Raw genomic sequence first — 10,373 nt, forward strand, 5'->3', positions numbered from 1 at the left:
GTGTGTGTGTGTGTGTGTGTGTGTGTGTGTTTAAAGCTATCATCAGTTCTTAAAAGAAAAGAGATGTGGCAAGAGAAACCCAAGAAAGATAACATTTTTTCCTGGCCAATCTACTGTGGCTCGGATAAATCCTTCCATTTCCCTTCCTTCACTCCCAACTTCAGATAAGAAGGTGTATCTAGGGACATATGCTACAGGGAGGAAATCAATTACCTTAATGGCATCAACAGCACACAGGCACACATTACATTTCTCTTTCCTGATTAGTGGAAATCTAGAATCAAACTTGCAGAATGGGTATTCAGATTTAAGACTTGAAATATGTTTTACACAAGCTGCAGCTATTAACCAATTAACACATAAGACTGATCACTTAATGAATTCATTACCAAATACCTTGCAGATTTTAAGATCTGATTTAAAAAAGAATAACTAGTAGTAATGGGAAGAGGCAAACTATTTTTATCAATATGTCTCAAGCACCACACTTAAATTATTTGGCAGAAAATAATCATAACTCTACAATTTTAATAGCTTATGTATTGATGTAACTATACTGGAATATTTATTTTAAGAATGCATTGACCTTGTGTTTTCTAAGCAGTTTTTTTTTTTACAAAAACCATATTTTTCAACTTATTATAAACTTCCAAATTTGAAGGGTTTCGATGAGTTGCATAATAATTTTCACTATTTAGCCATGTTTACTGAAACTCATAGAAGCTTTCCCCTCCCCCTCCATTCAGTCTTGTCTGATTCTTGGAAACTGCCTGGGCAAATCCCTTCAGGTTTTTTTGCAAGATTTTAGAAATGGTTTGCAATTGCCTGCTTCTTTTTTTTTATAATTTTTTTATTTTTGAATAAACACAAACAAACAAGACACAACAAACACCATAAAAACATATTCCATTACAAATTATAAAAAGTGTGTCAATTGGTTACAAAGAACTTTCTTGCATCCCTTCCACAGTCATCATCTAAAATCCATATCAAATTATATATTTTACATCAAATATATTTATATATATTACTATCATCATACCTCATCCTTCATATGACTATAGTTGTTTTAACATCCCTTTGTAACAAATATTCCAAAATTCAAAGCAAAACCACATAATGGCATTCCACTGTCTATTTTCAATATCATCCAACAACATTCTATCTTTGTGAAACGTTCTAAATAAAAATTAATTATGTTTGATAACAAAGTTTCTAAACCTTCTTTCTTAATCACTGTTTACAATTTATATCCAATTTCAATATTATAGGCTTTCATACATAACTAAGTTTCAAAACTTCATTTCATGGTCACCATTTAAAATTTATACCAAATGTCCTCTTGTCGAACCAATACATATGTATACATTATATCATTATCAATAGAAAGAGTGCAGAGAAGAGCAACAAAGATGATTAGGGGACTGGAGACTAAAACATATGAAGAACAGTTGCAGGAACTAGGTATGTCTAGCTTAAGAGAAAGAAGGACTAGGGGAGACATGATAGCAGTGTTGCAATATCTCAGGGGTTGCCACAAAGAAGAGGGAGTCAAGCTATTCTCCAAGGCACCTGAGGACAGAACAAGAAGCAATGGGTGGAAACTAATCAAGGAGAGAAGCAACTTAGAACTGAGGAGAAACTTCCTGACATTTAGAACAATTAATCAGTGGAACAGCTTGCCTCCAGAAGTTGTGAATGCCCCAACACTGGAAGTCTTTAAAAAGATGTTGGATAGCCATTTGTCTGGAACGGTATAGGGTTTCCTACCTAGGCAGGGGGTTGGACTAGAAGACCTCCAACGTCCCTTCCAACTCTACTATTGTATTGTATTGTATTGTATTTATCTAACTATATCCATGATCAATCCAATTTCAATATTATAGGAAGGATGCTTTGTTGACATCAACATACTTGGTGAAACATCCTTCTGAATGTTTTGCCCAGCCCTAATATTAATCACCCAACTGAAAAGTATCTTTATTCAATGTTTTTTGTTTACATTTTATTTTTATTATTCATGATATTTATATTCTACTTTTCCTGAAAGATCTACAGACGTGTAGATCTTTAGGGTTTCCTGCCTAGGCAGGGGGTTGGACTAGAAGGCCTCCAAGGTCCCTTCCAACTCTACTATTGTATTATTGTATTGTGTATATAGCATTTTTTTCGCCTCGGGATGAGAACTTCCATAACTTCAGAAGCATCCAACAGCAAACTCTCTTGGACAACCCTCTCTTGCTGATGCAAATAGCAAGTCAAGTTCAAGGCAGGAGTAGCAGCCCCTCACAAGCAACCCCTAAGCACTTTACAGTTTTAAATATCAGAAACAGCAGTAAAAAATGAATCCAGAAAGGAGCCAGAAAGCAGTCAAACTCTAGCGAGAGAGACATCATGTTTTATGCACTACTTAACTACTCAATCATCATGGCTTGTACCAATGGTAATTTCCAAGCCTTTTACCCAGGAGTCTCCACATAAAGCATACTGAAGCAGTCAAGATGGGATATAATCAAAGATAGACGTTAATTAAGGCTGAAAATTTCAGAAAGAGTTTGTTTGTTTAGTTAGTCAATTAGTTAGTTAGTTATTACAAATGCTTCTAATGCAGTTCAATCATAATGACTCTAAGTCAGTGATGGGCAACTATGGCCTATGGACTTTCTGACTTGTGGACTTTAACTCTGAGATTTTCATGAAATCCACAGGTGATAAAGTTGACGTAGCTGTCCACCTCTATTCTAAATAGTAAGTTGGTGCAGTAGCCCAACATATTCATGCAAAAAATACAATCTTACTGCTGATCTCTCAAATCTTTCAGATTATGTACCAGAGGTGGTATTCAGCAGGTTCTGACCAGTTCTGGAGAACTGGTAGCAGAAATTTTGAGTAGTTCGGAGAACCAGTAAATACAACCTCTGACTGACTCCATCCCATCTATTCTCTGCCTCCCGAGTCCATCTGATTGGGAGGGAATGGGAATTTTGTAGTATCCTTCCCCTGGAATGGGGAGGGAATGGAGATTTTACAGTATCCTTCCCCTGCCATGCTCACCAAGCCACGCCCACCAAGCCATGCCATGCCCACAGAACCAGTAGTAAAAAAAAATGAATCCCACCACTTCAGAGCACGTGAAGTGTTAATACCACTTTATAATGCCTTGGTAAGGCCACACTTGGAATACTGCATTCAGTTCTGGTCGCCATGATGTAAAAAAGATGTGAAGACTCTAGAAAGAGTGCAGAGAAGAGCAACAAAGATGATTAGGGGACTGGAGACTAAAACATATGAAGAACGGTTGCAGGAACTGGGTATGTTTAGCTTAAGAGAAAGAAGGACTAGGGGAGACATGATAGCAGTGTTCCAATATCTCAGAGGTTGCCACAAAGAAGAGGGAGTCAAACTATTCTCCAAGGCACCTGAGGGTAGAACAAGAAGCAATGGGTGGAAACTAATCAAGGAGAGAAGTAACTTAGAACTGAGGAGAAATTTCCTGACAGTTAGAACAATTAATCAGTGGAACAGCTTGCCTGCAGAAGTTGTGAATGCCCCAACACTGGAAGTCTTTAAGAAGATGTTGGATAGCCATTTGTCTGGAACGGTATAGGGTTTCCTGCCTAGGCAGGGGGTTGGACTAGAAGATCTCCAAGGTCCCTTCCAACTCTACTATTGTATTGTATTGTATTGTATTTATCTAACTATATCCATGATCAATCCAATTTCAATATTATAGGCTTTCATACATAACAAAATTTCTAAACTTCCTTTCATGGTCACCATTTAAAAATTTATACCAAATTTTCTCTTTTCAAACCAATACATATGTATACATTATATCATTATCAATTATCTATCTAGCTATATCCATTATCACTTCATTTTTAACATAATGCTGTAATTTTAACTATGTATCTAGTATTTTGTTAATAGTTTTCATATCTCAACCTGTATCTTTCCAGTAGTAGTACAGTATTTCTTTTGCCTTATGTGGGATTAATCTTCTGGTTATTTCATTAATCAACTTTGTGTGGACTTCTCTTCGCACCTTGTTGCTTGTTGCATGTCTTATAAATTCTCAAAACCCTCCATCAGCTTCTTTAATCAGCATAACTTTGGTTATCAGTGCTTTTGTCAAAGTTCCTCTCCTTAAAACCATTAATTATTCTCTTTCTTTCTTCTTCTATACCTTGAAATCTGGGGTAGAGGTCCTTTCCATCTATCTTCCCTTTCCATGTTCCATTCTTTCCATTTCCAACCACGCTCAGATCACTGTCAATATCCACAGTTATCTTGCCTCTTTGTTCATTTTTCCCTTGGGTTTTTGAGACTCTAACTTCCACTTTTTCCCTTAGCTGGCTATCTTCAATTTCATCAAATTTTGCTATATTACCATTTATATTTTCCAATTTCTTCTCATTTCTCTCTGATGTTTCTAATCTTTTTTAATTTCAAACATAATTTGTTGTAATGTTATGGTTTCTTCTTGGTATTGTGTCATTGTCCAATTTATAAACACTGCCACTCTAGTTGGAAAACAAAGCTTTGTTTTTCACTTCTCTCTCGCTGCCAAAGAGACATCCAAAGGGCACCTGCATAAACGACCCATCTTATCTCTTTGCAAGCTAAAACTTTTGAAGTGCAAGGTCAAAATGATCAAAGGAAAGAGAAAGAAAAAATATTTCCAGAAGTCAGCCGCCAACCTCCAAGTGGCAGTGTAACTTCTTTTCCCTCTGATGTTACTGCTCTCTTTATATTGCTTTTATATCCTCTTTATATTCCAAGCTTAAAAGAAACAAGGCTCTTAAATGGAACAAAAGGAAAAAAACCCCATCCAAGCCAATATTGTGAAAATAAAAAAAAAAAGATTTAATCCATAGGTAAAAAAAAAGTAGTAGAAGAAAAGCCAATACTTTCACTTTAAAAAGTAAGAAGTGTTTGCAAAATTTTCATCCATAGAAGGCAGTTAGAAAAAAGGATAATACACTGTCCAAAGTAGCTTAAATTTGCTGCTTATTTTCTTTTCTTTTCAAGTTTAATTTGGTTTTAATCTTTTTTGGGCAGTCTCTTTTGTAAAAATAAAATTTCCCCACTGGATGGACACACTTTCTCTTTCCGCTTTCCTCTGGTTGCAGAGTTGTCCTGACTTGGGGCTGCACTTCTATTGCCGGCTAGATTTTCTTGGATCTTGGACCAATCAGGGACTTTGCGATGTCCGTGAGATCAGCAAGATGTACTCTTCCCTGTCACCATCTCTTTGCGACGGTTTAGGTCCAGATGGACCACCCAGCAGTAAAAGTATCAGCTGCGATCTCGGAGCTCTGAGATCGCACGTCCGTATCATTATGATGTCAGCTCCTTTGCCATTGCCTGCTTCTTGGGGCTGAGAGAACAACTGGCTACCCAACTTGCTTTGTGCCTATGGCTGGACTAGAACTCAAACTCCCCTATTTCTAACCTTTAATCATCACATCAAACTGGCTCTCATGGAAGCTGTAGACCCAGAGGTAGTATACATCCAGGTTCTGGAGAACTGGTAACAGAAATTTTGAGTAGTTTGGAGAACTGACAAATAGGCTGTCCCCGCCCCCGCTGCCTCCCAGCTGATCATCTTTTGTTGCCCTGAGCAGGAGAACGAAGCTGGAAAGCAGATTAGTGGGGTGGGAAGGGAATGGGGATTGTGTAGTAATCTTCCCCTGCCACGCCCACAAAGCCATGCCCACAGAACCGGTAGTAAAAAAATTTGAATCCCACCACTGAGTAGACCATTACATAAGGACCCAACATATCAGCATTAGGCAAAGGATTTTGAATAAGTGCTTTGTGAATAATCTAGCACAACAAGCTTCTTTCAAACCATTAAAACAGCCACATCTTTGTTCACCTACATATCCACGATGCATAGTCAGACATTACTTCCGCTGGGACCCACCAGCTAAGCAAAGTGACTATCTATGCACACAGATGTGCTGGCTCTCAGGGACAATATTTGGAGCAGCTATGCAAGCAAATGAAGTCACAGTTTTAGTACCTTGTTTCCCTGAAAATAAGAGCTTCCTGGATAATAAGCCCAATCAGGCTTTTTAGTGCATGCACTAAAATAAGCCCTCCCCTCAAAATAAGCCCTCCCCCAAAATATTGCAACACAGCAGCAGCCATGAGTGATCACACTCGCTGCCTCCTGCACCTCAAAAATAATAAGATCTCCCCAAAAATAAGGCCAAGTACTTATTTGGGGGGGGGTTCAAAGAAAATAAGACCCTGTCTTATTTTTGGGGAAACACGGTACTTGGACTTTTGAGTACTGGTTCTCACTGAGACATTTTGTGGAGCATTCCTTTCTGTCTTTCTATCATTTCTGAATTTGCTGTGAAGTTGCTAGAATTTGTTTGTGTAAGTCATTTTCATAGCCACCTTTGTTGTCATAATATTGCAAATCACCCAGAGGATTTAGCTTCTGCGGTTCTATAAATACAAAAAATGAATAAATAATAAAATAAGATAACAACAGTAGATGACAGTTATTGAAAGTATTAGCAGTGGAATTAGCCTTTCTCCAGAATTTGTAGTTAGCAGTGGGTGATTGATTATTCTAATGATACAAGGATGAAGTACGTTCCTTCTTATTTATTTTGTATTTACAGCAACCTTGTTATTTGTTTTGGGAATGTATATACTTTTTTTGGAACTTTGGTTGTAGCTCGCAATGCTAAGATTATTTAGGATGAAAAGCAACTTAGCCCCCATTGCTTGTTGCTTCTCCCTGCCCCACCAGATTTAGCAGGAGGAAATGACCTGGGTGTCTTCCATCAAACAATGTCAACTTGTTTTACATTGCACTCATGCCTTCTCTAGTTCTTGCATGCCCTATGAAATAGCATTCCCTCAAAAATAGCTAGCAAACTGTTAGCCTTTTTGTAAGGAAGTGAAGACTGCTCCCCAAGTATCTGGGTCAGGCAACGAGTTCTCCTGGTGATGGAGCTCTTTGCTGGGAGTTATTGTTACAATAATTATTGTTCTTACAATAGTTATTCTACTGAGGGACGTTGTGGCTCAGTGGCTAAGACACTGAGCTTGTTGATCAGCAGTTCGGCAGTTCGAATCCCTAGCACCATGTAATGGAGTGTGCTCCCATGACTTGTCCCAGCTTCTGCCAACCTAGCAGTTCTAAAGCATGTAAAAATGCAAGTAGAAAAATAGGAACCACCTTTGGTTGGAAGGTAACAGAGTTCGATGCACTTTTGGCATTTAGTCATGCCGGCCACACGATCATGGAGATGTCTTCGGACAGTGCTGGTTCTTTGGCTTTGAAACGGAGATGAGCACCACCCCCTAGAGTTGGGAATGACTAGCATATAGTGCGAGGGGAAACTTTACCTTTTATTGTTCTAACTGAGAGTCATGGGTTTACATTATTATGATGGTTTTAATCTTTGTATGACAGTCAGAGTCCATGCTGTAATGAATGGCTGCATAAATGGTTTAAATAAATATTAAATTCTAGTAGAATTCATAAATATAGCATTAAGTACAACAATTAACACCTCTAGGCACACCTTATAAGATATCCTGAGAATTTCCAGGGCTCAACTTCCTAAAAGCACTACTTTAAGTTTTAGATATGCAGAGACAAAGCAGCAGGCTGAAAATTATCATCTCTTCTAGGTGTGGTGTGTATTTTCTCCCAGCCAGTGAATAGCCTAGTAAAGTTATATCTAAGCAGTGAGGTGTGAGAAAGAATATTATTTCATGATGGTTCTGTGTAAACTCACCCAACACTGGATGAAAGAACTTTCATTCTTTGGGGGGGGGGAGGGGAGAAATGGAAAAATCCTGTCCTCGCTTATTCTTTGAGTAGCATTTTTTTTACACACTCAAATTACAACTAAACGCAAGATGGTTAAGCGAGATGCTCCAACTCCTAATTTTGATCAACAGCAAAACATTTGCTCTGGAATCTAGAGATTTCAATCCCAGCTGGAACAGCAACCTTTCCCCTATAATTAATTTTTGTGTGCTGCAGTCCATTAGAGAAGAGAGTGACAGGCTCTAGATGCAGATTACCGGCTCATGTATGGCCCAGAGGAACATTATGGTCTTAATTAAAGGTGGCACAATATGTCACTGGTGGTGATGAATTCAGCATTTTCAATACAGTCGGCACCTCACCACCTTAAGAGAATTCCAGTAGCAGGCAATTGAATAATTGAAAGGCAGATCATGTTCTTGTGAGTTTTTCAGGACTGCTATTGGGAATACTTGATAATTTATGACGGCTTACACCACCAAATTAATTACATTTTCCTTATCCCACATGTCTATTTTTTAAAAAAAAATCTAGGCTGGTTTGAATTTAAAGTAACAATGTTGTACATGCCATCAGACCAGGCAGCGGCTCGGTAATAACGCCAACAAATTTACTCATTGTTCCTGCAAAGTGTCATTTATCTCCACATCGCCATGCCTCGTAGTGATATCAATACTCATTTTTTTGAGGGGGGGTATTTCTGAAGTTTGGCATACCTAGTTTTATGAGAAAATTATCTGGATGGGCCTTTTGTTTCAGAAATTGGTGAGAATCCATTTCAATGTTACTGTCAACAAGACCTTTTGCCCTTTTGAGAAACAGGGCTTGAGAAATGGTCTTATTTCTCCAACTCATTATAGTTATGGATAGAAAATATCTCAAGACATCTAGTCTTCTGCGGGTCTTCCTCCAATGTATGTGAAGCTGTCGTTCCCCCCAAACCAGGAAAGATGTGTTGAGATTCTTTTAAGCAGCGTCCTTTACTATTCCACACCCAGAATCACAAATCTTATCAAATTAAAGCAAACTACTTACAGCATTGAATATATATATACCCTGGGAGCTTCTAGGAAAGAGCTGTCTTAACTCTCTTTCTCCCACACAACCTGTCAAAACTGTGCTGCTTCTTGCTCCTCTGTACTCCCTCCTTCCTGGGAATCCAGACAAAATTCCATCACAGAAGGCAAAAGTTGCAGGGGTGGGATTCAGCTGGTTCGGACTGGTTTGGGCGAACCTGTAGCTCCGATGATTAGCTGGGGAGCGAACTGGTTCCCTCCGATGATCAGGTTGGTCCACCCACCCCTGTGCTTTTCTCACCTATATCCTCTCAGCTGATTTGCACAGTAGAGTGGATTGATGCATCTCAGATGTGTTACTCCCCAGAAGTAATGTGGAAGATAAGTTTTGTTAAAACTGCTGATGCACACAAAGCTCGCATCAGGCGTGCGAGCATGCAAAGCACACAATCACCAAACCGGTTGTGAAACCGGCAGGTTCCCACCACTGCAAAAGTATATGTGAGGAATTTTGTTCAGAAGTTGAGCTCCAATGCACTCTACAAATATAAAAGGATGTAGAAGATTTGTAAAGTGATTTGGCTGTTTACAAATTGTAGAAGTCAAGATCTTTATTTGAATGTTCAGTGTGAGAAGATCTGCAGACAACTCACACAACAGCTGCAGCCATTCTGAAAGCGGTCCTTGAGACTCAAAAACATGCTAAACATAGGAAGATGTATTCGATTTTAATACTGTGAATAGATACAATGACTAGTGTGAACTATGCTCAGGTTGGAGAATGACAAATGGAGTGAAAATAAAGCTGACTTAATTGGTCACTCTATAGTCCACTTGAAGTTGTAGGACAGTCAGAATACATTTTTTAAAAAATAATTATGTTTATGATTTAGCACAAACCTGCTGTAGTCAGGAGATTAACTCATTTCTTTCTCTAGCTCAGTGTTTTTCAAACTTGGAAACCTTAAGATACATGGACCAGATCCCAGAATTCCCCAGCCAAAATGATTATCTGCACAACGTAAAGTTGCCAAGTTTGAAAAACATTGTTCTAACTCTACCGAGATTGTATTTCTTCCCATTCTGAATCCAGAAGAAAGAAATATTTGCAAGATGAGGCACAACCAGAGACTTTTGCTTCAGAGGATCTTTTAAGGGAATGATATTGTACTTCAACAGTACAATATCCCTTAATTTAAAGGGATAACAAACACTGACAATAAACAGATTAATAGAAGTCTTTCAAGGTTTATTTGCAAATGTATGTTTTAACATGTAAATATATCTCTGATTGAATATATGAACATTAAAACAGGAAAGCAACGTAATAATAGTGATAATTAATAAATTAGTTTATTAGAATCATAAGCTTTATCATTTATATTTCCCTTTTTCTGATTCATTGGAGAGGATACAAACTTCTACTTCAAAATAAGAAGTTTCCATATTTTATTACCACAATAGTTTTAGCAATCTTTCAACAAAATCAATAGCTGTTGCTTTGAGGAGTACCCATTTTTCTTGCTTAATCATAGATAATTTGGAAAATGCAT

Source organism: Natrix helvetica, assembly GCF_964273705.1.
Source record: "Natrix helvetica genome assembly, chromosome: 4".
In the NCBI taxonomy this organism is placed as follows: domain Eukaryota; kingdom Metazoa; phylum Chordata; class Lepidosauria; order Squamata; family Natricidae; genus Natrix; species Natrix helvetica.